Raw genomic sequence first — 27,603 nt, forward strand, 5'->3', positions numbered from 1 at the left:
ACCTCTTCATGGCTTGTTTGCTATAAATATTGATGGAGTGACAGAGGGAGGAAATAAGGGAAGCTTTCTGAGTTCCCTGCACTTCTTTGGGGGGAAATCTCCCTTTGCTAATCCGCTTTATTCTGCTAAAATCATACCACATCTTATATTTCCGGTTGAATTTTTGTTTGGTTGTTGTATAGCTTCTTTTGCTGTGGTCCTATGATGTAACTCTTTAAGATGTTTTGATGTAGAACTCATATGTAATAAATGATGATCAATCCTGTTACATCTGTCAGGATGGTGTGGGTTTTGAAATCAAACAAAATTGATAGGAAAAGAGTCTTTGTGTGATAGCAAGCATCTTGGCAAACATAATGATAATCTGGCTGTATTTAGAGATCCAGGATTGTTTCTTATTCAGTGATACCCTTCTGTGCACTCAAGGAGAATCAGTGAAACAAACATTTGGCTTCTCTGTGCTTGCCTGGGCAGCGGGATGGAAATTCTGATGAGACCAGCATAGACTATAAGGAAACTGATAGCTGCAGTCACCAGATTTTTGGGAAACAAAGCAGACATTTTATATTTGATCTCAGTGGAGCTGGGGATAACTGATGCTATCCACTAGGGTCTCATAGCCCGTTTACCATTCTTCTCTGGGCTCTGAATTCACTTGCACAATATTCCAAGAAAAGACTGCTTCTACAGAGAATCGCAGTCCACTGGGAAAACACTCCCGCAGTAGCCCTGGGGATGTCTTTTCTATCTCACACTTCACTTCCACGCTCAGAGGAAATCTGCGTGATACTGAATCTCTTATAAAGGGTTTGGTTCTAAAATCAGCATGGGAAGTGAAAATGTATACCATCAAGATAACATAACCAGTGAACTGAGGCCCTCGCTCCGTGAGAGGCAGTCAGAAATGAAGACTGCCTGGGGACGGGAGCGAATCAAATATTTCCTCTCACCATCTCTTGCTTCTCTGCAGGGCTTGTCGAGCTGCTGTTTATATGACACTTGATAATTTAAAAAATGCTGTCACACAGATCATTTATGTCATTTGTACATGACCTACATGTGGCATTATTGCTATTTTAAAAATTAAAACAAAAAACAAAAAAACCTTACCTAAAGACCTAAGTTAGGACTCACATTTCATAGTAGCTCTGTTTTTGTTTTTTTTTTTCTGAATTTCTTTTCACTGATCTTGTTTTTTTCTTTCCCTTTTCCCAACTAGGCATGACCATGTGAACACGCTCTGGTAGAGGAGCTGCGAGCTCATGTTGATACTTGTTTGTTTATTCTGTGATCCTGTCTTTCATAGATCTTTAGCTCTTACCTATTCCAGAAGGTTGATCAGTCTGTCCTTCAAATTGACCCTCCTCCTTGGGTAGATGGCAGATGTTTAAGGATTATAAGTCACCGGGCTCTGCTTCTGTGGCTATAACATTGAAAAGGTTACATGGGTTATCCATTTATCCTCAGCTGGTTTGTTGCCATCGGTTTTAATGTCTGCTGCCCAGAATCAATGATGTGATGACAAACAGCACTTCTGATCTCTTCTGCTGCCGTTGCTCCATCATTTCAGGCTTAAAACACGGCATCATTTTTTCTCATTTCTTTTCCTCTTCAATAAATTCTTGACAGCTCAAGCATCTTGTTGTGTAACCTTGGAAATACATTCAAAAATCTCTATTGCCTCTCAGTCTCTCCAAATCTCCACTTACATGCAAAATGGTCATTAGTTCTCCTTAGCGTTCCTACTGTTTCTAATTTTTAAGTTAAAATAAAAAACACTTGAGAATTTATCTGAATTACAATTCTATTTAAAATATTCTGATGAAGTACAACTACATTTGCCAAATAATTCACTAAAATGAATAGATAGCCTGATCACTAATAGAATATTTGATATTAACTGACTCAGAATGGGACATTTTTTTATTGCAAATATTTCAAATATACACCAATAAACTCAAGTCACCTTAATTGTGAACAACTTATATAATAGTAACATATCTCAGGGAAAACTGGAAAAACTGTGAATTTTGATTGGATGGGAAAGTTAATGTAGAAAGGAATATTGGTTTGTGGTTTAAAAGTTTGTAGCAATGCTTTTGAGATCTGACTTTTATCAAATTGTAAATGATGGATTAAAGACCATATTTCTATTTGTTGGAAGTATATGTGTTGCTGCTAAGTCACTTCAGTCGTGTCTGACTCTGTGCGACCCCATAGACAGCGACCCACCAGGCTCCCCTGTCCCTGGGATTCTCCAGGCAAGAACACTGGAGTGGGTTGCCATTTCCTTCTCCAATGCATGAAAGTGAAAAGTGAAAGTGAAGTCGCTCAGTCGTGTCTGACTCCTAGCGACCACATGGTCTGCAGCCTACCAGGCTCCTCCGTCCATGGGATTTTCCAGGCAAGAGTACTGAAGTGGGGTGCCGTTGCCTTCTCCAAGTATATGTGTTAATTGAACATAATTCTTATTTTTATTTTCTTATTATGTAATTGTGAAACATGAGGATATGAGAAATGTCTGTGATAGATTATCAAGTAACATTTAATATTCTTTACAGTGTTGAAGTGCATCTACACAATTAGTAACATCCACGTTGTACACCCTTCATAACAAGTGTAAAGAGGAGATATATACTTTCATTTGACCATGAAAAGCAATCTGGATTTGTCTCTCTGCTGAAACTATTTTAATTTTTATAAATAAAAGGCAAATCTTCCTAACTGTTTCACTATCCCAATTGTTGATTTTTAATTTATTCTTGATTTTAGGAACTAGCAGAAGGTTATGAGTTAATTTCTCAGTTGTTTTGTGAATTATTCCTTGGATAAAATCAATTCTTTCTTGGTCTACTCATAGTTAATAAAACCTGGATGATTGAAACTGACCCTGGTTTTAGTCTTTTTTCTAAATATTCTTAATTATTGTTGTTTCTTAATTGAGTAAAGGAGAAATTTGTTAGGGAAATATAGAAACTCCATCATGGCTATTGCCTCTAAGATATTTATTTTATTACATTATTATATTATTTATATTTATTTATTACAATGCTGTTTTAATTTCATGTGTAAAACAAAGAGTTTCAGTTATATGTATACATATATATCAATGTCATTTGTATATAATGGCATACACTATGTATTATAGCACACATTTTATAAAACTTTCATTAAGTTTAAAATAATTAAATCCTGCACACTTTTGATTTTGTAGTAGGTAAGTAGCATTGATCACTGACTAAATGTATATTCATTGAATTATCATGATTTTCCAATTAAAATATAGTTATCTAATGTTATTTTCATGGAATGTTCATGCAAAATACTAAAAATTTTTAATTATTTTTATTTAAGGAATTCTGAGTACATACTATTAGAAAAAATATCTCGAGTCTTTTCATTCATTTTATTAGATTATATATGATTTGGGTGCATATTCTATGAAGGAATGAAATAGGTTAAAATGAGATTATTTAGTAAAATGAATGTAAGGATTTGAAAAAAGATGAGAACGTAAGAACGTTAAGTTAAAAGAATCCAGTTTTTATCCAGATCGTTGTCTCAGATTTAAGAACCCATCATTTCATTCAACTGCGAAAATAGTAGTGGAAAAACAGGCATTAGAAAGAAATCGCACAGACTTCCATATAATTCTTACCATACAAAAGCAGGACCAAGTGGTCAATTTTTTTGTACAGGTGTGCTTTGTCCAAATTCAATTATATTCCTGCAAAGCGCCATTGGAATTGTACATACACATTTAAAAATAAAATTTGTGGATTTTTCTGTTGAAACCATCTGAACTGTCAGTTTAGCTAACCTTTGTTTGCCTGTCATTGAGTTCCCGTGATTAAATGTGAAGATTATAATCATTAACCATGCCAGGGGTTCACTGTGGGTGGAATTTGATGTGCGGATGACATTCTGTTTGTACAATGAAGTCAAAATCAGACTTCATTTTTTCAGGCTCAGCACCCAGAGGTCTCCAGGTTAGTTATCAAGGGCCTGCAGCCTTGTATTTCCTGACTTTATAGTAAATATTGCATTCATATTGACTGGGGAATATTTCCCTACAGCCTGTAATCTCTGCCTCTCCTTTAACTGGGACACATACATAGTTGACATCACAAGGGAAGCAATTTAAGAATTTCCATTTATAGAAAAATATTAATTTATAAACATTTTAAGCTAATAAGCAACTTTAATGAATCCACATTTGCAATTTGATTTTTCATATTAGTTTATTGTTATAAAGGATAGGAACAACAAGAATATTAAACATGGCTGGAATTATTCAGCTACAAATGAAAGAGCATAATAATTTTAATAGGCTGTGATAAAACAATTTTTCCAAGAGTATGCTAGTCTTTAATAACTTTCTCTAGCTGTTATTATTCAAAATGAATCTCAATGTGTTTCTTCACTGTGTATGAAGGAAATATTACTTGGTAATTAAAGTGCTTACTAATTTGAATTCAAATAAAACAGGTTTTTCGTTTTTGTTTTTTCGTTGTTGTTGTTTAGTCACTAAGTTGTGTCCAACTCGTTGCCACCCCATGGACTGTAAGCACGCCAGGTTTCCCTTCCCTTCACTACCTCTAAGAGTTTGCTCAAATTCATGTCCACTGAGTCAGTGATGCTATCTAACCATCTTATCCTTTGTTCTTTTAGATTGACTTAAACTCTGTTGAGAAGATCAAAATCAGCTGGCATTTTGGCTAACACTTCATATTTGAAAGAATACTAAATTGAAGGAAAATATTATTTTTATATTTATATTATTTTACTGTTATAACTTTTTACTGTTCTCTTGCTTTTTTAAAATCAAGACCAGATTTGTAATTTGTATTCCTAACTCCATATAATAGATTAAAGATTTGTCCTGAATATCTGAATTTGCCAATCAGCTTCCTTCAAAAGTTACGTCCTTTGCAGCTGATAAAGTGGTTAAATCCAGTGATTTTACTGACTATGTAAATTTGTAAGCCTCAAGGTACATTATCATTAATTCAGCCATGTTTCAACGAGAATAATCTTCTCAATAAGCTACCTCTAATTTAAAATCACTTTCCTGGATTCTGTTAGGTTTCAGTAATTGCTACAGTAAATAAAATTAGAACTAGATAAAATCAAATTATATATTAATAACTTTCATTTTGATTGCTAATCACTGAAAACAAAGATTATTTTCCAACAAATCCTAACTTTTAAATAGCAAATAACAGTCTAAACATCCTTAAAAATAATAAATTTCACATCATTGGCTACACATATTCAAAGAACTATAGATATACCTATAAAGGAAACCTGAGACCCTTATAACAAATGCGTGCATGCAAGCTAAGTCGCTTCAGTCGTGTCCCACTCTTTGTGACCCTACCAACTATAGCCCGCCAAGCTCCTCTGTCTATGGGATTCTCAAAACAAACACTCAGATCTTTATTAAAATTCAGAAGAGATGTTTTAAAATATGTGGAATGATGAATTAATAAATCAGATTATAAGAGTGTTCAGTTAAAATGCAATCTGTTTATTGTGAGTTCAGGTACCCATTGAGGCAAAAGTCCTTAAAGGAATACTGATAATATTTACTGAACCTTGGAAAATTATGTCTGCCATGCATTAATTAAAGCCTGTTGATGAATCATAAGATAAGACAAGTTGAACACAGCATTTAGTGGGCTTCTTTGCCAATGCCTCACATGGTTGTCCTGCTGCGAGATCTCATCAGACCTTCTCTGTTGCCTTCATTAACATTACGGTGATTTTTCCGTTGGGTCTGTGTAGTGCGGCTACTCTCTTTCCTCCTAGTTGTTCACACTGTTGGACAACGGGGTGAGGAGGCGGGGTTGCAGCCGCAATTAAGTCTCTGCAGGTGCTCTCAATACTGTCCTTCTGGGTAAACTCAGGAGACGAATTAGGATCAAAGGGGACATTGTGCAAAATGCCTATAACCAAGACAGGCGCTCTCTTATGAAATGGAACTCCGACCTAAGCATCATCTCATGGGGCCACGGCTGTTCCAACAACATTTTGATGAGCAAAGATAACACGTCCTCCTCACCCCACCACCTGAAAGTATGTGGTGCACCATAGAAGAGGTCCGTGGGGACCTCAGGGATATGCAGACTTGGCCGAGGTCAGGTGGGGGTCACACATGGTTCTAGAGTGACAAATGGACAGTGATAGCATGGTAAACGCAACAACAGCCATAAACAAAGATGAGGAGTTCACTTTTAATTTTGCAAAGCATGATTCAAATTGTTTTACATGTAATACCAACGTAATTCCCAAAGCATTCTGTAAGGTTTTGTCTTTATCCTTATTTATAGATGAAGAAACTGCAACATACAGAGGTTAAGTAAGTGCCCAATATCACACAGCTAGAAAGAAAAAAGAACAATCAGGGCACAAATGCAAACAGATTATCTCTGGAGCCAGCCTCCAGGGTCACTCCAACACATTGTCATTATAGCCCATTTGAACATATTATCAAACATTGCAATCAAATGTTATTTGTCAGCCTCAGGTCATTTCCATTCTATTTTTGTTATATCTATATGATGAAGACAAAAATTGGTTGACTTGAAACCTAACTTATTCAAGTAACGTTTTGCTGATATTTGCAACGTAAAACTGCTAACAAAGCAGATCCACCTGGTTACTACCATTGCTTGTAGGGCTTGTGTGCTCGTATAAGGAATGGATAAGGGAGTAAAAGGGTAAACAAAAATAAAACAAGCAGAATACAAAAATCGAAATATTTTAAACTCTGTCTTCAGTGACAGCATATGCACGACTGATTTCCATATTCTTAGAAGAGGTACAGGGAAGCTTTGTCACAAAATCAACAGTGGCTGTTTCAGAATGATTGGAAATCCAGTGGACATCCTTTGGTATATTTACTTTTACTTTGATTTTTGTTTTTTACAAAGACCACTAAGCCATTCAAAGAGCCCATATATTAACTTGGAAACCGTAGTATAGAAACCTTGGCTAGAAATTCTAGATTCAGATTCTACAAGGTAGATCTGAGAAAATATTGGGGCTCAAATACTAATGACATGGCTTCTGAGTTGGAATCACAAGTCCAGACATAAAGAAGACTCAATATTTAAAATGTTTGATTCAATTCCTATCCTAGGTTGGTGACATAAGTCCACAGATTTCATGAATACAAATGGCTCCCTAAAGGAGGAGTAAACTCATTCCTTACCATGAGTATTTCCTTCGCCCTGTTTTGCTGAGCTGCAAAGTAAGCAAACACTCACCAGTAATTTCGGCAAGATGTGTATTTAGATAATAACTCCTGTATGGACATACTTGTTGTATATGGGTATATGTGTGTATATATATATGTATATATTTTCTCATAGGTGGGAACACCTGCCATCAGTTCAGTTCAGTTGCTCAGTCGTGTCCGACTCTTTGTGACCCCATGAACTGCAGCATGCCAGGCCTCCCTGTCCCTCACCAACTCCTGGAGTTCACTCAGACTCACGTCCATCGAGTCGGTGATGCCATCCAGCCATCTCATCCTCTGGCATCCCCTTCTCCTCCTGCCCCCAATCCCTCCCAGCATCAGAGTCTTTTCCAATGAGTCAACTCTTCGCATGAGGTGGCCAAAGTACTGGAGTTTCAGCTTTAGCATCGTTCCTTCCAAAGAAATCCCAGGGCTGATCTCCTTCAGAATGGACTAGTTGCCATAGAGGATTTTAAACCTTTTGAATGTCACCCTTGCTATGTTTCTTATATTTCCATTTTCTCATTTCTGCTGATTAAATATTGCTAACTTACAACTGACTTTATTACCACGATTGACTGTGATTCCCATTCATACCCTTAGGATTACTTCTACTTTTTGCTACCCATTATTTAGTTCCCCTATTTTGTCATATAGACTCAGGTTTTAAATTTAGTTCCTCAATATTCTATGAAAACCTAAATGGGGATAGAATTTGAAAAAGAATAGGTACACATGCATGTATAACTGAACCACTTTGCTGGATACCCGAAATGAACACGACATGGTTAATTAACTATATACTTCAATATAATATACATCTTTTATAATAAAATACATTACCCAAATACAATAAATAAATAAAACTCCTCCTAAATTTAATAGACATATTTGGCATACAGTTAGTTGACATCGTAAAAACTTTCACAAAAGCCTTTGTATGTAACGGAGCTTCCTTCGTGGGTCAACAGGTAAAATAATCTGCCTGCAACGGAGGAGGTGCAGGAGATACAGGACTCAGGAGATGCAGGTACAATCCCCGGGTAGAGAAGATTCCCTGGAGAAGGAAGTGACAATCCACTCCAGTATTCTTGTCTGGAGAATCCCATGAATAGAGGAGGCTGGAGGGCTACAGTTCATGAGGTCGCAAACAGTCAGACACGACTGAGCGACTGAACAACAGTCAATGCATAAAATAGATGTGCTTTCTGGACTCCTAATTTGGCCACAGTCTGGCCACATTTAATCCTCTGGTTCTGCCCAAGACAGCAGGTAGCCAGCCTTCTGTCCCATCAGGGACCCCCTGGTGACAGAGGAGCTCAGTTTCATTGTATTGCCTTACTTTCTGGCTCATTCCCTGTCTGGAGTCCCTATCTTTCCTCCTGCTTATCCTTTTGCGTTGAATCACAAAAGGGTTTTAGCTTAGTGCTTTTCAAACATTAATATAGATGAGAATCACCTGGAGATCTTGTTACAATGCAGATTCTGCTTAGGTGGCTCTGTCCGGGGGGTATGAATCTTTTCATTTCCAACAAACTCCCACATGAAGATTCTGCTGGTCCCACGACACAGATCACTCTGTGTAGCAAGAATTTCGTTGACAAACCATGGGTTATTGAGTGAGATTGTTTGGATTTTGGACTCTGGTTTCATTATTTACTGGCAGGGAAACTTGCATAACTTATATAAATGCTCTCAGCTTCAAGGGTCTTTGCCTATAAAATGGGCTATTAATACTTCATAGAGTTCATAGGAGGACACGGGATAATAAACTTAAAAGTCCAGGGCCTTTCAAATGGGAGGTGGCTCTGTAATATAAATGCTGTCCTTACCTCTTCATCTCCCCTTGAACTTTCAGCCTAACTCACTTATTGAAAGAGTTTGTCACTTACTTTGCCTGCCACCACTTGCCTCTTTTCTGGCTTTTAGTCTCATCTCTGTGGTCTATCCATTAATTAACGGATCATTCATGGACCATCTTCCACACCCATGTCTTTGCTCACAGGCAGTTTCTCCTATGACCCTGAGGATCCACAATGGTGAAGCCTTGATCATTGTAGCACTCTCTTGGTGAACAAAACCTTTTCCTAAACCTATAGCTAACATTCCTTCTGCACATTTTGTGAAATTCACTGAAGTCAGTAAAATTCAATAAGAGTCTCTATTGGGCTATTTAATTTCAACATAGTAGGTGCTCAGTAAAATGCAACATTGTCAATCCCCCTGTAAATTTCTTTCCTAATAAATCAGCATATAATAAAGGCCAGTTTGGTTAATGTGCTTAACTATATATGTGGCTTTCCTGAATTCAGTTTGATAGAAATGATTAATTTTAATAAAAGAAGGTTTGTTATTAATATGATCCAGAATGATCCATTTTCAGAATGATCAATTTTCACTGATTAAAAAAAAATACATCAACAATTGTTTGAATGTCAATTAAAAGGTGCCATAGAGCTTGGAATAGAAATCACCATGATCATTCTGGCATTTGGTGAATAAATGATTAGATGCATTCAATCCCAAAATTAAACAATTTAGTAAATATTAGATCAAACATACCGCAAACCAAAATAATGTGACACATATGACTGATGCCTGAAGGCTATGGGAGGCGACATATTTTTTAAATTGTGTATCACTGATACTATATTAAATACAAATGTGTTATTTGTATATTTACTAGATTTTTATACATTTATTCCAACTATAGTTTTGACATTCAATTTTTTTACTTTTCTAAAATGTTTGTTGAAGTATAGATTTACAACGTTGCATTAGTTTTGGGTGTAAAGCCAAGCTTTTCAGCTTACACATATTTATATACATACATATAAATATACTCAATTTTGACCCTATTTCCTTTGACTGAAAGATACAGGCCATCGCCTATAATGGTGAATTACAGTTTAGTACAATGTCTTATGGGATTCCCAGGTGGCACAGAGGTAAAAAATTCACCTGCCAAGGCAGGAGACGCAAGAGACTCAGATTTGATCCCTGGAGCAGGAAGATCCCCTGCAGGCAGAAACGGCAGCCCACTCCAGTATTCTTGCCTGAGAAATCCCATGGACAGGGGAGCCTGGCAGGCTATTGTCCTGGGGGTCCCAAGAGATGGACATGACTTAGCAACCGGACACTCATCTATACCACCTCATGGATATCACAACTTCAGTTCCTGAATTTATCTGATTCAAGGGGGAAGGTTATGTTAAATATTGCATTAGATTCTTTAAAATGTTGTTAGTCTGGCATAGTATAAGAAATAACTTTGTGCTCAATTTTTATCTTCATGTAAAATGTGGTATAATTAAGCTTTAGACTTGAAAGCAATATTAGCCCTGCTCAAGAATGTGTTGCAGTTATTCAACCAAAAAAGCAGATTTTAGAACTGTGTCTAACCTATGACTCTCCTATGAGTAACAAAATTACGTTTGCATTTCCCAAAAATACACATATAATACACACATATGTCTGCAATATAACTTCTGGGTCCTTTGTGTGAATCAGATACCTATTCCTGCTGAGGAGTCTTCTCAAGTTTTACCTTTCAAACCCCAGTATTTTAAGCCATCTATTCTTCATTGATTTGACTAGTGTCCTAAAGATTAAAAGTTAAATACAAAAGTACACATAAGTATGAAATGTTTTTCTTTCTTTAAATACATGCTCTTCCATTTTTTGCTTCTTGGATATATTAACACACTAACATGCACTGAATCTTCAAAAGAAGTGCCTCATATAAGATACCATTTTCCAAACTTTCTTGCTCATGAAGGTTTTTTTTTTTTAATTAATTAATTAATTAATTTTTTTGTAGACCTGTAGAACTTACCGGAGAAGGCAACGGCACCCCACTCCAGTATTTTGCCTAGAAAATCCCATGGACGGACGGGCCTGGTAGGCTGCAGTCCATGTGGTCACTAGAGTTGGATACGACTGAGCGACTTCACTTTCACTTTCATGCATTGGAGAAGGAAATGGCAACCCACTCCAGTGTTCCTGCCTGAAGAATCCCAGGGACGGGGAAGCCTGGTGGGCTGCCGTCTATGGGGTCACACAGAGTTGGACACGAATGAAGTGACTTAGCAGCAGCAGCAGAACTTACAGTTGAATTAAATGAACCCAGGTTTGCCTCTTGATTCCAAACTTTAGCTGCAAGCAAATTTCCTAATATTATTCAACATGAACATTTCCCAAGGAAAGGGAAACTGGGAGGAGACTGACCAGGGATGGAACCCAACCCTCTGCATTGAAAGGGCAAGTCTGGACGGCCAGAGAAGTCCTTAAACACTTACTTTCAAAGGTACAAAAATAGCAGAACCCTACTTCACGACTGTCGGATTCCCATATCCAACTTCTACTCACTATCTGCACTAGGATTTGCACTAAGTTCACACAAGATAGAGGTAATGGTTTTCTTTCTACTGATTTCTTTCGACTCCCCACCCCTTCTCCACCCTCAAACCATCTTCCTTTCAGATTATAATGCCAGGACTCTACACCCAACCACTCAGGAGAAAGTCTTGATCTCTTTCTCTCATACCCACGCTCCCTTCCCCACCTGGTCCTGCCACCTCTACTTTCAAAATGCCCCAAATCAAACAATGCTTTCCCAGGCCAAAGACCATAGCTGGAGCCCCCATCAGCATCACCGTCTCTCACCTGGAACTGCTAACCCCCTCCTGCTCCCACGCTTATCCTCTTTCCATTCATGTTCTAGAGGACAACCAGAGTTGCAATTCCAGATGCAAATACAAGGTTCCGAAAATGTCCTCCTGCCTCTCGCGGTGGTGGAGTCAGACAGGACCAACTGATGCAGTCATTACAGAGATGGAGGCCCTGGTCCTTGGAATCCTCTGAACTCCAGGAAACATGTTCTTCAAGCCCTACCCTCCGGGAAGCTCTTAGGAGTCTCCTCAATCCACCGTTTATATTATAAATGTTTCAACAAAAGTAATGAAATCTAACAAGTGTGAGAACTTGTTTCTTAATACCCGTCTCTACCTTATCAAGACTGCAGGTGGTCCTGAGTGCCCTGACCATGTCTAGAAATTCTAAGGAAAAACATGATTTCTTTCCCGCTGTGTCACACATTATGTAGGGGAGGAAACCTTCAAACCAGCCTACACTCACATGTGATCTGTGACATGCAGGTAATAACAAGATCAGTCTGGCTTTTGAGGTTAAAGTATTCTATCGCATTGCTATTTCAAGTGCCCATCAGACTAGTCCAGGCTGAGCTGATCAATTGTAAGTATCTCTAAATACTAACAATAAAATACAGATTTTGTTCAATCTTTAGTCAAAACTGTGAAACCTGGAACAATCCCAAACCCTCCCTGAACTGTCTGAACTTGCAAAGTTATAAAAGACATCAAGGAAAAATAGCAACTTCATGAACAATTGTTATTGTATGTTACATTCTATTTGGCACATCACTTAAAAATATTTGAAAAATATCTGTGATTGACTATGTCTATCATCTGCACTAGGAAGGCAGTAGATAGGATTAGAACAGAACACCTCTCTGGTGGATTCACCGCAGACGCCTGGCTGGTGGGCCACACAGGCAGCAGATAGATTAACCTGGAAGATTTTGAAGGAGGGGATCAGGCGCAAGGGACTCTGCTTACATAAAACTTGACCCCCACATATCAGATTCATCTCTCCTCTATAATCTAAACTTCAGTCTGTTGTATTAAGATGCAAAAAGATGCTCCAAGCAACTAACTGATGACTTTGAAACTAATGAGTTGCTTCCTAACTACTATTCTTTATCTTATCCTCTTCCTAAGGTAAATTATTACTTGAAGCAAATAAGACTGCTGAAAAGATATTAGCTTCAGGATTGCTAGATTAAAAACATGAGAGGAACCTTTCAAAATTCTCTAGACATTTAAAAATAAAAGTATTGCTGTGCATAAAAAGCAAAAATGATATAGCTAAAGATAAACATCTCTGGGGGACTATTTGCTCAAAATTTTGAGTAAATTACTGATAGATTTATCTTGCAGGGTAAATGTATATACACACATGAATGGATCTAAGAAACATAGAAGAATGTAATAAATATCACTTATACAATAAGAACCATCTTCTTATAATTAGTGCTTTTTAAAGACAGTTTTCAAACTAGTTAATATTGTTACGCCAGATGCTAAACAACAGTCTTAGTCATATTTACAAAGGTGGTTTTATTTGAAATAAAAAGCTTCAGGACATTTTGCACATAATTTATCATGTATTTTATTGGTCATTTGACTTGCAATTTCCCACACAATATCTCTCAATGGTAAATTATCATGTTTTTTACCTAATTTGTTTAGCGTCCAGTTGGCAAGAACCTGGGTTTCAAGGTGCAAGAAAAACAAACACATGCACCACAATGTTTCCAAATCAAATACTTAAGATTGCAAGCATGATTACTTCACTCTGGTAAAATTTTTCTCCCCTAAATTAAAAGAAATAAAGTCCCCCGGTGTTGTTAGAAAGCATGGCAAAGCCAGAAGCAGGCCCTCTGAAACAATAGAGTCATCAGCCAACTTTATAGCCCGGGCTAATTCGATGTGTCAGACCCTAATCAGCTCCGTTTCACAGCGCTTTAGCTCCATAAAGGCAGATTTGTTTAACCGCAACCTGTGTATTTCAGCATGACTGAGGATGGGGAATAACGGGCCGAGAGCAGGCCGATCTCACGGGTTAGATGGCGGGGATAAAGGGAATCCATCACGGGCTGGAGAGGCAGAGGCGAAGTGACAGGCTCATTCATGCCTCGGAGACATTTTTAGGTCTATTGAAAATTCTAATCTGTGCACTCTAGATGAACCTCCGCACTCCCTAATTTAGAACATGTAGCCATGTGTGGAATCTGTCTGCCTCAGATAGGGCGGGCGGGGCGCGTTCGGCCAGCCAGCCCTCGGAGTGGTGCTCCCCTCTAAGTGCATCCTGCCCTGAACTCTGCAGCCCAACATATAAGCTCCATTTACAGGAGGATTTCAGAGTTAATTAAACGCGGAATTTGTTTCTTTGGAAATCACATATGCCTCGGGGTTGAGTAATAGTATTTCAGCAACTACTTTAATTTAGGATTAAGCCTACTGTACATTTTCCGAGGGAATTTTATTTTCATAAGGACGCATCTAAAAAGATGGGGAAATGTGGCTCCTCTGTTACCGTTAAAGGTTTTAAAAATAGCTTTAGAAAAAAAAAAAGACAACTGTATGAAGAGATGCTGCAAATCAGCAAATGCAAAATCATCTGTTGCCTAAAAAGCACTGGAAAGAGACAAATAGAGGAGCATGCTGGTGAAATTGTTGCTTTGCTGATAAGGCAGGCAAAGACTTGCGCCAAAGGCTCCCAGGTTTGAGTTCTCTTTGCTCTGGATTTGCTCTTAGCATGCCAAGGTAATGATTCCAGAAGCATAATATTTACAAATATTTGGATCCAAGATGACAGGTCAGATTTTTATGATCAAGCTAGCAAGTCAGTGCCAACATATATCAACTCCAACTGAAGTCCCTACAGAAAATAGTACATATTTTCATTCTTAATTTTTTTTTTAAGGTGGATTCTTAAGAGGGGGAAAAGTGAGCAAATGAAGAACAGAGCAATATAAGAATCCAGTACCTTCCTCTGTGGATTTATTCCAGTACTTCAGAAACACCATGCAGTAAAAGCTTCCCAATACATGTAGAACTTGAGTTCTTATCCACTGATGTTTTTGAGCATCACTTGCAGGAATGTTGCATATTAGCCAAATGCCCAGTTAGTGAGGTTGTAGATTTACAAAAAATCAGGGAATATTAATATTTTACAAAATAAAATTTAGAAAAACACAGGGAAAAAAGTGCATTTTAAGTTTGAGAACAACGCCAGCTTTTTTCTGTTTAAATTACTAGTGAGATTTTGTGTGTTCTCAACCTGGAATACTTCTTTCCTTTCCTGAGCATTTGCACTGGCCTTAAAGATTGAGATGAAAAGAATTGTTGTCAGTTTTGAGGTAGAAATAAAATTAGACAGCATTTGGCATTTTCTGTGGTCCACTGAGCATATGGACTCTTGGAGGTAAAAAGTTCAATTCATGAGGAAGAGCAGAGACAACGGAAGGCTAGAATGACTACAGTAAAATAAAACAGCCCCAAAGCCCCACCGAATAAGCCCCCATCCATAAATCTCATTAATCAGGAATACCTCAAAATAGAGAATGAGTGGGAGGAAAGTTCTTTCAGAACGGCCCAGATTCTTTATTACCTGAATGAAAGGCTTGAAAGAAAAGGAAATGATTAGGGGAATGGAAGATACAAGAAGATCAAGAAAATGGGAAACTTTTGTAGTTTGTAGAATATAAGCCTTGGATAATGTTGTGAGGAAGCATAAGCATCCTGTGTCGAAGTTTGGTATCAGTCTCTGGGCAGATTTCTCTTGATTGTGCGAAAGATCAGTTTCTAATTAGATGCGTCTTTGCAGCATGTGATTTCTATCGTTTAACCTGTTAAAATAAAAATTACATTGTCCTGAATGCATCCTCTGCTCAAAGACCTTGTTCAGTGTTTAACTTCTGGAACACTTCTAGTTTCAATTCTTCTTCATTTGGAGAATAGTGATTTATTCCTGAGTTCTATAAACAGGTACTGGAAAGGAAATTGAATAAAGCAAATGGAGAAGATCTGATTGTGAGTGTGTAAACACTCTACTAGGGCTCTAGGAATCATTGTGATTTGGCAAGTTTATCTTAGTGTCTGTGGGGAATCTGCTATTAAAATAAAGCATTGGTCTTGAGAAAATAATGCACATATAATAATGCAAACATTTAAGAGAACATAATTAGTCCATTATTTGCTAAAAATAATATTAATTGATTTGAATGATTACTGTTTGGGAATTATAGAACATTGATTTTATAAAGTTTCAATTATGTAGTAAAATGATTTTTAAATATTTTTTAGTTTTGATTTATTAGTTATAAAATAAGATAATGATTTTATAGGAAATCCATGCTGCATACAGAGTAAGAAAGGGAAAGCACCCTGTCACAGAGTATTTAAGATTCTATACTTAGAGATGATGTTGAAGCTGAAGCTCCAATACTTTGGCCACCTGATAGGAAGAGCTGACTCATTTGAAAAGACCCTGATGCTGGGAAAGATTGAGGGCAGGAGGAGAAGGGGATGACAGAGGATGAAATGGTTGGATGGCATCACTGACTCAATGGACATGAGTTTGGGTAAACTCTGGGAGTTGGTGATGGACAGGGAGGCCTGGCGTGCTATGGTTCATGGGGTCACAAAGAGTCGGACACGACTGAGCGACTGAACTGAACTGAACTGATACTTATAGAATCCTAAAGCTATATCTATTTATATCTACCCGATATAGATAGAGTGTATATGCATACATATCAAGTTAATTTTGAGATAATGTGAATTTTTGTGTTAGGTGTTAATGTATGTTTTGAATCCACATGCTTCTTAGTTACTATTACTAGATTTAGGAAATTTTTGAATTGGATTTCTATGATTCTTAATATATACTAATTGTATTGCCTTGGCTTATTTCTGTAGTAAATTAAATCTGCAATGATAATTTTCCACATACTATTATATCAGTTAAAAATCTTTCATAAAAACAGAATGTTCACTAAACTTTAATCATGTCACTTTTTAAAGTGCCAGAGAGACAGCACTAAAATACCACATCTCCATCGTGGCTTATACGGTCTTATTTTAGGTCATATTTATTCCTATTTTTGATAGGAATGATTTAGTCTTTTATTCTTTAAAAAAATCTGATTTAGTCTCTTAGTCTTTAAAAAATATGTTATCTATTATAGTTCACAGGATAGTTTTCATGTTTATAATTTTATTTTTTCAGTTATCTATATCAGTTTGTTTTATTCTTATTACTTTATTTTCAACGTTTCAGCTGTTTTATACCTTTTCATTTTTACTTATTGGTTTCTTGTATAGTCTAGTTTAATTCTATTGAGTTGATTTTGTCCTGCTCAGATTAAGATCTTTCTTTGGTGAGCTTCAAGATTGTCTTAAATATTATGCTTTGAATTTTAATACTTTCCATATCAATACTGTATTATCTATCTCTATTTATATCTTGTATGACTAGATATAAATTGACCTTATATAACTATATCAACAGGTTTAGCGAGATAGTGGTAGCTTTAGATACCGGTACAGATACAAATATAGATATAGAATAGGTAGATCAGAAGTAACCTGAATCTCTTTTGATGTCTTTCCTGGGACGATGCAATTAGTTCCTCTCCTCCTTTTATCTATTTTTGAGGCCATTTCTCAGGGTCAGCTTGTTAAAATAAGAAGGAACCAAGGTGTTGAAGAGCCTCCAACCCATCCGCGTCCCTGACTGTCACCTGAGCAGGCGTCTGCAGACGCAGCCCTTGGTCCCAGACTCCCGGTAAAGGATAGCGTGACTTTCAGGGTCAGGCATGTGAGCCTCTGGGTGCAGCCAAGTGAGAAATCGGCTCCAGGGGATAACCTTGAGCAGAGACAATCAAATAATCTCTTTCCAGACAGGGCTGGGAATCTGTGCTAATGAATTCTTCCAAGTTTGAAGGATGAGCGTATGGGTGCCTAACACATAAGGGGCAAAAACAAACAAAAACGCCCTAAGACCCATAAGATATTTCTGGTTGTGGATAAAGGCTCTATTTCTGGACAACAATTTTGATTCATTTAACATGTGTAGATGAATTTAAAGCGGGTAAAGAACCCGCTTGCCAATGCAGGAGATGTAGGAGAGAGATGCGAGTTTTGATCCCTAGGTTGGGAAGATCCCCTGGAGGAGGGTATGGCAACCCACAGCAGTATTCTCGCCTGGAGAATTCCCTGACGAGAGGAGCCTGGCGCGCTACAGTCCGTGCGGTTGCCAAGAGTCAGACACGACTGAAGCAACTTGGCATGCAAGGCTGGAGCTGAAATTCTATCTTGCAGAGCAGAGGAGAGGAGAGTGGAGATTTTGGGTGCTATACCATCTCAGCGCACAGGGCACTGTCACCTTTGACCCTTCAGCAGCCTTCTGGGAAGACCAGTCTTGACCTTCAACCTCGGAATAGCTTTGTCTTCCTGAAGTTGCTGACCCAGTCCACCATGCCTGGGCTGCAGTCCCTGTGTGAAGGATGCTTCCCCAAGGCTGTGCCCTCAGAGTGTGAGGTAGGAAGTCACAGGAGTGATGTACGAAGCTGCCTCTTTTGCCCTGTTGGTGTTGGCTGAGCTTCACCCACCCTCTTCTCTACCCCAGTTAAGGGGGTGCTCAATGGATTTTCCCGTAGGAAAGATATTGACACAACAGAAAGGGGATTTGAAGCTATACTTGCTTCAGAGTACATTAGATCAACTTTCAGGGATTTGCCTAAGAAGCTAAACTTTTCCATGGAGAAAGGTCAAGTTCAGGGCAATGGGTTATCAAGCCAGCTCCTGGAGTCTTTATCCAGAACTGGAGAGAAATCTCTTCATTGTGCAGAAGTGCAAGGTACAAAAGCAAGCGGGCATCCAAGACAGCATTCCTTTTAACAGAGCTCTGGAAGCCAGAATTCCAGGATTGCGATGTCGTCCTTTAGGGAAAAAAAGGCTCATCTTTATTTTGAACGTGTTGTTTATGTACAGATAAGATGTTGAACTAAACTTTGTTTCTGCTTCACTCACAATACCTAACTGGTGCTTTTGGTTTGGTGCTTTGTTCTGCTAGTGGTTAAGGACATGAAAAGGACCTCCCGGCCTGCAGGTCTTGAAGCGTTTATTTCTCTGTCAGTGTTAGTATGTCAGCAAGTATGTGTGGGGGATAAGAGGTGCCCTGGAAACATGAACCGTTCACCCGGTTAAGCAAGATATTAAAAGGATCATATAAATGAAGATATGAAAGTGTTATCAATGAATCTCCATGTTCTGGCTTTAAAAACTAAAGGTATTTTTGATAAAAGATGCCAGCAGTGCATATGTGTGTGTGTGTGTATGTATATATATATATATGTATATATATGGCCAAATTAAACGGGCTTCCCTGGTGGCTCAGACAGTAAAGCATCTGCCTGCAATGCAGGTGACCCGGGTTCGATCCCTGGCTTGTGAAGATCCCCTGGAGAAGGAAATGGTGACCCACTCTAGCACTCTTGCCTGGAAAATTCCATGGACAGAGGAGCCTTGTAGGCTACAGTCCATTGGGTTGCAAAGAGTCGGACACGACTGAACGACTTCACTTCATGGTCAGATTTGTCATGTCTCCCACAGGGAGAGTTAATGCAATATATAATGCCTTATCTTTGAATATACTTTAATCTGATGGAACCAAAATGCTGGGCTATGGAGAGAGGAAACACAGACGTCTATGGCTGGCTGCTTCTTTCGTGAATAGTTGTAAGCAGCACTGTACAGGAGTTGACTCCAAGAGACGGATTGTTTGTTGTAGGCATTTGGCAGAATGGACTGAGAAAACCTGTTAAAAAAAAAAAAAAAGTAATCCCTGAGAACTGAAGTGAGGTATGTGTCCACTCAAGAGGAGTGTGGAATTTCCCCTCATTGTCAGTACTATGATTCTGGAACATGTGAGCTGTTTCCTAGATACATAACTTTAGGAGTAGGTTATGATTTATAAAAGTCACCTCCCCAGGTGAAGTTTTAAGATAGATAAAACAGGACGGTTTGATCTTAATGAAAGGTTTAATGGGAAAGCCAACCCAATGATGTGTTTCTCTTTGAGTGTTCTGCTGCATTCATTCATATTTTCTAAAGAAAGCAGAACAATATGAGGAATGTATTAATCATGTTACTCCTCTGGGCTGCAGTAATTTATTAAACAGTATCTTAGTTTCCTGGAAGGTTTACTAAACCTCTTCAATTACTTAACTCTTGCAAAATAATTTACTTAATGGAGAAGGCAATGGCACCCCACTCTAGTACTCTTGCCTGGAAAATCCCATGGATGCAGGAGCCTGGAAGGCTGAAGTCCATGGAGTCGCTAAGAATCGGACACGACTGAGGGACTTCACTCACTTTTCACTTTCATGCATTGGAGAAGGAAATGGCAACCCACTCCAGTGTTCTTGCCAGGAGAGTCCCAGGGACAGGGGAGCCTGGTGGGCTGCCGTCTCTGGGGTCGCAAAGTCAGACATGACTGAAGCGACTTAGCAGAAGAACTGATGAGAAAAAAATACATGAATGAAGTTGTTAACTTAGGATGTTTCAGAAGCACCTGGAGAATAAAATGTTTTCATCCCTCAGTTTATCATGAAATAGTGTTTCTATGCATCAGGTTTTCAAAAACCCTTTATTTTATTTCATGTTTTTCAATATTGGGGATAAATAGCAAATATTTACTAATAAATTAATTTTAAGGATGTAAATATTTTCAATCAGTTTGCTTGCTTCTGGAATAAATGTCATATTCCAACTTTCTCAGAGATCAGACATCAGTCAAAATTGTATGATGCATTTTTTATAATGACCTTTGTACTTCCTCTTAATATTTCCCATTTCCTTCCAATTTTCTAAGCATTACTTGCATGTACCACTTGCAGAAGCCTTCAGATCAATCCAGTGAACTACTTTCTTATACAATTTACACTGAACAAAGAGTGCTTAAAAGTCTAATAATGGAACTGCAGGCTCTGTGATAGATACAAAGAGATATTGTTTTCAGTCAAATCTGAAAGACCATTGATTATTAAATGTACCACTGTTTTCTGTACCACTCAGAAAGAAAAAACAATGAACTATAATGTATGCTTAGGAATAATTTACACAGCATATAGTCATTGCACTAGTCTTTGCAAGCTTTAAGATATATTTAATATATTCCAAGGGAGAAGTCATTTTTTTTCTTGTTTATATTGTTTGCAGGTGATGGGCAATCATTTGCACATAATTCCCTTTCAAAATGGAACACATTGGAATCTACTTGTGGAGTTTTTCCATTGTGAGATACAATAAAGTACTTTATTTTTGCTTTGCAAGAAAATAAATGGAATTGCAGTCATTCCTCCAATAGCTAACATTGCCACAGCAAGGATTGAAAGATGCCATCAATTCCTAGATGCGTCTTGATGTTAGAGTTGATATATTGGAGGAAAACATGTTTCTAGAATAGATGAAATGTATGTAGTACTTGGGGAAGGATTTCTTTCTCAAAGCCGTTTAATTTGTTTTCCCCAAAGAATGAACTATCTAGCATCCCTATCCGTCTTTGGGTATTAACCCTGGAACTTCAGTCTTAGTAGGCTATTTCTTAAGAGATGGACCATGTAGAGGTATATTGTAAAAGGTAGTCCATGTTTTCAGTAACTATTTACTGTATTAAGTCAATTATTAGCTATTGATATCCTTAGTTTACCTTCATTATTAGTTAAAATATGTATTTATAACTAAACAAATATTTATTCTTGGAAAGATCACAAACTAGTTGGTAGAGAATGCAAGCATATGTGAAATGAAACTAAATCTTTTCAAAATAACGATTTAAAAATTAGATAATTCTATACATACTGATGTATAGATATACACTATATTTATTGACACATTGTAAGTTTAAATTTGTAATGCAATTTTCAAAACAGTTCATAGTTTCCCCCTTGATCTTTTGCTAAAAGTTTGAGAATGTTCCTAGAAGGTAAAAAAATGGTCCAATGTCTCGTGTGAGTAATTAAATGCACGGGGGTGGCTACTTGTGTCTATGCTGTTTGCTCAGTTATGTCTGACTCTTTACAACCTCGTGTACTGTAGTCCGCCAGGCCCCTCTGTCTGTCAGATTCTCCAGACAAGAATACTGGAGTTGATTGCCATTCCTTTCTCTAGGGGATCTTCCCAACCCAGGGATAGAACCTGGGTCTCCTGCATTGCAGACAGATTCTTTATGGTCTGAGCAACTAGGGAAGTCTCAAGCTGAATATAATCTTTGGCAAAACTCTTAATGTTTTGAACTTAAAATTTTTCTTGTGTAAAAAATATAGTATGTAGTCCAATTGCAAGTATAATTGTTTTTGGTTGTGACCATTAAAAGGATAACTGTATCGATCATATAATAAATAGAAAGTGTTTATAATAACATATTATAATATCAATAATAAGTCTGAGAAGAGATCATAGAACCATACTTTATTTTTTCAATCAAGGAAAACTCTGAGCAATAAGAAGCTATAAAGAAATGAAAATGCCTAAAGTGCTATACTGCTATTGAATACTTCAAGTTTTATAAATGTTACTTAATAAAATATACACAATTATGTTGTTTTAAGAAAGATTATACAATAGGTTGTCACAGGGTACTATTTAATATATGTCGTGAACAAAGTGTGCAAACTTACCAAGGAAGCCATTCAAATAAGGATAAGTGGCCTTATATTCATGATTGACATCTTTGGATAAAGAACCAACTTAAGTGTGAATCTGCTTTAGCTTTGGAGGGACAGCAAATAAACTGATTTTTCTTAAGACTGAAAGCACAGAATTGCTGTAACAGAAAAAAAAAAAAGAATTCAAATATTACTTAAATATTAGTAAACAGAAAATGTGAAACTTTATTCTAAGAGTTTGGATTAAACACAATTTGAAAATCTGAACACTGATTTTTTTTTTTCCTTTTTTGAAGGGGATTTGGTGAACAGGGGAGAAGCAGAATACAAATGGAGCTTAGCTTTACATCCTCATAGGTAGATTCAACATTTGGGAAAAGCAGAAATGAGGGCAGTCTTAATGCAAGTTATTGCATCCTATATATTTCCCTGGTGGTCAGACGGTAAAGCGTCTGCCTACAATGCGGGAGACCTGGGTTCAATCCCTGGGTTGGGAAGATCCCCTGGAGCAGGCAATGGCAATCCACTCCAGTACCCCTGCCTGGAAAATCCCATGGATGGAAGAACCTGATGGGCTATAGTCCATGGGGTCACAAAGAGTTGGACACAACTGAGTGACTTCATCTTACCTTCACCTTATTGCATCCTAAAGAGGTTAGGCTAGAGACTGCAGAAATAACGGGGGAAATAGTTAATCCTACAAATGAGTATATATTAGCATCAAAGGAAAAAGTGAAATTAAAAAGTAACTCAGCTTGTTAGCTATTAGAAGGATCTTCCTGGTGGCTCAGAAGATAAAGAATCTGTCTGCAATGCAAGATACCTGGGTTCGATCCCTGGGTTGGGAAAATCCCCTGGAGAAGGGAATGGCAACCCACTCCAGTATTCTTGCCAGGAGAATTCCACGGACAGAGGAGCCTGGTGGGCTACGGTCCGTGGGGTCACAAAGAGTCGGACACGACTGAGTGAGTAACACTTTCAGTTTCACTTTCAATACCAACAGTACTCTAGTGTGATGTACATTTTTAATTTGGGAAGCTCAGAGGGTTATAAAACTCCTTTTCATCTTTAATATCCATTTTCAACAGTTATCAAAGGTTGATATTCCTTGGTCAGTCACCCATATACTTACATTTGTATTTATGACACACAGCTGACACTGCTCCTAAAATATACTCAAACGTGTACACTGTCTGTATATGTATATATTAACAACATAAATACCGAGTTATTTAAGCCCTGATTTAACCTATATAAGGAATGAAAATCTAGGGAAATGGTCCTTAATGCATTGTACAATTTTATAATGTTATTTTAAAAGCCTTATTAAAAACTTGTATTCAATATATTCAATAAGAATATATTGAACCTTATTGAACCTATTATTCAATAAGAAACATATAAAAACTTTAAACTTTTCCTCCTACTAAGTATCTTAGAGTTACTTCTTATCTTTATTTCTAAAACCCAATTACTTAAACACATATATGTCTGTGCATATGCATATAAATGTATACTTATACATATATAATATACATATGAGGAGGGCGTGGCGACTTACTCCAGTATTCTTGCCTGGAGAATTCCATGGACAGAGGAGCCTGGCAGGCTACAGTCCACAGAGTTGCAAAGAGTTGGACATGACTGAAGCAACTTAGCATGCATGCAGTGTAGAAATATATGTATACACATATGCATGTTATGTGTGTGTGTGTATATTTATATATAGAGAGAGAGACAGAGAGAGAGTAAAAGATAGATTTTCAATTCTCATACAGTATCAACTATATGAGGTTCAATATATTCTTATTGACTATGGTATTCGTAGCTTTCACTTTATTAGAAATTAAATAAAATTATAATTTGTCCTTGTACTACATAGATATAATAGAAATCATATCACATTGTAATGATTACAGTATTCAGGATGCAGAAAGGTAGCTAAAAGTATCTAACAAACTTAAAATTGTATAATTGGAGTAACATAAGGACATCATCTAGATTTTCTGGTTTTCAGACTGGGTATCTTTCTTTCCTTCTGTAAGAGGCAAAAATATTAATCTTTTTGCATGAATCTTCTAGAAACTGAAAACAGTATATCATGTTGCTTATTGTGTCCATGAAACATGAAAATAAGATATTACTTTGTGACTTTTGAAATTGAAAAGCTTTTTAAAAGTGCTTTGCTTTATATTATGCTTACCAAATTCTAAAATATACATTTATTTCCTAAAACTCCATTTAAATTTCATATTTTCTTTAAAAACTTACAATACTGTGCAATGGGTTTCAGTTTTATTTTTAAAAAATACTGCTTTATTTCACTTTGTCAATATTTACAAGAACTGGTATTTATTACCGTCAGGTTCAAAGTGCCTTTGTAACTATTTTAAGTTCTATATCTTAGATATTACAGGGCTTACTTATCTCTCTTCCATTCTAGCCTATGAGAGGTGATAGATCTCCTGTGTAACATTACAATATATTTGGGGAAAAAATGATAGGCATATAAGACAAAATAAGAACCATTACAGAGTTTGTCTATCAATATAGCAAAACTACCCATTCACAGCATGCCTAAGTGTTGCAGGTGTGGTATTTATTCTGTTTTATATCTCTGAAATGTGTACAATTGAAAATATGTTAAGAATATAAACCCATGTGGTTTTATTGCCATTTTACTTTGAATAAAGAAGAATTTTATCTTCTGCTTATTGACCATTTTCTGGGAAAAAATGACAACCTGAATGAAGATTACTGGTTCTACTTGGTCATATAGATTCTACTTTGGAAATTCTGAGAAAAAGCGGTTGACCACCATTTGCTTCTTTCAAAATTTAGGTTGGCAGAGATAAGTGAAACAAAATGCCTGAGCATCTCTCCGTTATTTTCTTTGCTAAAATGTGAGCGCACATGCGAGGCAATTCCTCATGTGCATCAGCTTCACGGATGCCGTGTTGAGTTGGGTTTCATCTGTCATACTGCGTCACGTCAGGTTACATGGTGCCTTGTAATGGATGCTGACGTGGGGTTGCAAGCTGCCCTCGCACCTATGAAAACACACTCAGAATGAAAGCAGATGGGATGTTGTTTGCTGCAGTAACTCTTTTGGCAAGTAAAATATCCAACCCCAATTATGGAAAAGGATATCATTATTATGTTGCTAAATCTTACAGTCTGAACAGCATACACAATCTGATATAAAGCATAAATGTTATGTGCTCCAATAGATGCTGATGTTTTGGGGGCTTTTTTTGTTTTGTTTTTTCCCCTTAAGTCATGGGATAAAAGAGAAATCAAGCTAAGAAGATTTGTTTTCTTTTCTTAATTTTGCACTAAATATTAAACTGGAAATTATAATGCCACCATGGTCCATGCTATCATGATTAGCTAAAATTTTTTCAGAAACATAAGCCCTAGAACTTTTGTGGTTTTTTGCAGCAACACTGAAGCTAAAATGTTTAATAGTCAGTTCTTGTTTTGGAGAAAGTAATAGTAACCATTTTTCTTTTTTTTGCTACTGATCACTTCAGATTCCTAAATCGTGGCAAAGAGTTGCCAACACAGATGTCAGCAAAAGTTTCAGAGATGATAACCATTTTAATAGGACACAGAGTGAACAACTGCTGCTAAATAAGGCCAAATGGAGCTAAACTCTTCCTGTATCACCTTAAATTTCAGGCTAGGTCAGTGAACACTGAAAATAAAACCTAATTATTTGCAGTTGAAAAGTTCAATATCTCCATTATGATCTGACCTATTTCAAAAGCCCTTGAAGTTTTTTCTGCTGCAATGAGTAGCAGGTCATCTAAACTATTTTTGAAACATTCAGCTGTTGTGAGCTACATCACAGCTATGATTAGAACACTGATATTTTATATTGTGAAGTAAATGAATTATGAGAACAGAGAATTTGTAATTTGGTAAGTCTCTGCAATTGTGTGATTAGAGGTATTCTGTCACAATCAATATAACATTTCAGAAGAAATACAATTAAATAGCTCAATTGACCTAATGAATTAAAATGAACACTTCACTAGTTTCTTATATTATAGATTTTTAAGATATAATTATTCCATTAAATGTTTATTTTATCCTAGTCTTCATGAGATTATGTGTTTATTTCAGTTTTAATTTAAAAATCTTTATATGAAAAACAGTTTTATTATATAAGTTGGTGGATCAGTTCGAAATTTAAACTATAAAAATAAATGAACTGATTCAGTACTTTGAAAAAAACTTTTTCCCCCTGGATATTTAATTGAAATATCTCAATACAACTTATTTTTATAGCAAAATAAATCCATATTCAAGTGTTTCTGTTGTTCTACGTGAAAGTATCCAGAAAAATGATGAGGGGGAAGATGATATGTTAATGTCTTTTAGGAATACAGGGGGCTTCCCTGGTGGCTCAGTTTTTAAGGAACCCACCTGCAGTGCAGGGGATCTGTGCCGATGCCTGGATTGGGAAGATCCCCTGGAGAAGGGTATGGCAACCCACTCTAGTATTCCTGCCTGGAAAATCCCCATAGACAGCGGAGCTTGGTGGGCTACAGTCCATGGGGTCCCAAATAGTCAGACACAACTGAGCAGCTAAGCACACACACATGAATAAAGTAATTAAATTATCTCAGAAACTAGTCTATCTAGTATGAGATCACAGAGATCCAAGTTGCATGATATTAGGTTATTTTTCCTTGTTTGAACTTTAGCTGTAGGAGAATTTTAATTTTCAGTAGACAATTGGGGTTATTTTAATTGGCTCTGTTCATGCGTATATTCTATAAATGCCTCATAAAAAGAGCAAGGAGCACTAAACTAACTATATAAATAGATGATTAGATAGATAGAAGAGATAAACAGATAGAGTTATATCAGATTATATTTTTAAATTCTTGCTTCAGCACTGCCCAGTGCTATGCTCATCCTAGTTACATTTCAATCGTGATTTCTTTATCGTTTCTTTAACCACAAACTCAGACTTTTCTTAGTCTTCATCACGTCAATATCTGAAGCCCTTATTCAACTCCTTTCACATTGAAAT

The sequence above is a fragment of the Bos taurus genome, chromosome 12 (assembly GCF_002263795.3).
Source record: "Bos taurus isolate L1 Dominette 01449 registration number 42190680 breed Hereford chromosome 12, ARS-UCD2.0, whole genome shotgun sequence".
Lineage (NCBI taxonomy): Eukaryota > Metazoa > Chordata > Mammalia > Artiodactyla > Bovidae > Bos > Bos taurus.